The sequence below is a fragment of the Parus major genome, chromosome Z (genome assembly GCF_001522545.3).
Source record: "Parus major isolate Abel chromosome Z, Parus_major1.1, whole genome shotgun sequence".
Taxonomy (NCBI): domain Eukaryota; kingdom Metazoa; phylum Chordata; class Aves; order Passeriformes; family Paridae; genus Parus; species Parus major.
In genome coordinates, this window is record NC_031799.1 from 66,191,501 (window position 1) to 66,193,225 (window position 1,725).

General features: G+C 37.2%; 1 long non-coding RNA gene across 1 annotated transcript; it reads right to left on the reverse strand.

Moving 5' to 3' along the window:
- Positions 1-269: 269 nt before the first annotated feature.
- Positions 270-1,520, reverse strand: LOC107215984. The gene is made up of 2 exons (XR_004495546.1): positions 1,325-1,520; positions 270-916 (listed from the first exon to the last, which is right to left on the reverse strand). It is a non-coding gene; the product is annotated as an uncharacterized LOC107215984 (long non-coding RNA).
- Positions 1,521-1,725: the final 205 nt, after the last annotated feature.

Sequence of the window (1,725 nt, forward strand, 5' to 3'; positions counted from 1 at the left end):
GAAAGTTCTCCAATTCCACATTTTGATAGAGATGAACTAGAATTTCTTTTTTTGTTGACAGCTTCCTAGATTTTTCCCTCAACTTTGTACCCAGCAGATGATTAAGGCTGGTGGATCACCTGGTGGATTTTCATGCACAAAGCTTTTCCCTATCAATCATCTGATGATACTTCCATCTTCTGTTGTTTCCTCTTTCAGATACAATCTGATTTAGTAAATGATTTTTGCTGCTGTTTTTCAAATAAAAATAATTCACTGTCTGCCTGGAACACTTTTGAGTCACAGTTTATTTGGCATGGAAGAAAAATGCATCTTCAGTTTATCTCATTTCAGCAACAGGCAATTGTAACATTCATATAAGTAGGAATGTGGTTATGGAGCCTGTTTGGCATATTGGTCCAAATGAGAAAATTGTAATTTCCTTTATAAAATCCTAAGTCTCATCCATGTTAAAATCTCAATAACAAGACAATAACTTTTAAGATACTACCCTTAAGAAAAAAACAACAAAAACCCAGCAAACCCCAAAACCACAACAAACAAAAAAACCCAAGTAAACCAAACAAATATTTTCCAGTTACTTGTTTTTCAAAGGATAACTTACTTTTGTATAGGGTGGTTTGTAATCATTCAGAGCTTCCAGTTCAGTAAATTCAAAGCAAAAATATATTAGCAAACAAATAATAAAACCATGGCAGGATGTATTCATCCATTGTTATTCCACATACAACATAGAATTGGTATGCAATTTACCTACATTTTCAGTGATTCTGACTCTGCTTCCACAATCTTATTCATCTTCCACCATAATAATAGACTTTTTTCCATGAACTTTCTGTGCTCATGTATTTACTGTGGTGCTGATTTTCCCTGTTTTCAGCTGCTTGGCTTTATTTTTTGAGAGGCTCGTGGAATTCTTGGAGGATGGGATAATAAGAGATAGAATTATGAAAATAGAAACATACAGGAATATAAAACTATGATCTTAAAATATCACACAAATAGAGACAACAGATGAGTATGCAAAATTAAAATTATGTCTAAAAAATAGTATGATACATTATCATGGGCTATAAGTGCATAAATAATGAAAATAGCCAATCCAGTATGCTCTTTATACAATAGGAGTAGCTTAAAGTGTTGTCTCTGTTTGGAGACAATTTTAGGAGGAAACACTCTGGAATGAACATTTTCTCTACAGAAAAACAGGTTCTGGCACTGCCCACCTATACAAAAGGAATTTCTTGGATGAAACCTGTTTATTTAACAAAGGAAGTGCCTGCACAGCACAGAAAATAAAAGTAATAAATGTTAAATATTGAACCTTTTTGTTGTGGAGAAGGTGATGGATTTAGAGTTCTTTCTTTAGCTGGCTCGGCTTCTCCCGAGGTCTGGAGCTGGGATGTGGTGTCAGTGTCCTGCAGTCGCCCTGCTGGTCCATGGCGTCTGGTTCCCACCTATGGTCTGGTTCTTGGACTGAAGCTAAACTGAACAGTTCCAGAACAGGCCACAGAAGTCATCCCAGGATTGCTAGAGGAGTCCCAAGAAAAATTCTTGCCTCAATTACTAAAACCAATCTGGCTAAAAGGAAAAAAATGTAACTCCCTCCCTGCAAAAAGCCAAGGAGGGAGTGGTGGCACACAGAAGACTGAGCGCTGAAACAACCCACACCAGAGTTTCCTCAACTCCCACCCCTCCCACAGACCCAGGTGAAAGCTACAGGAC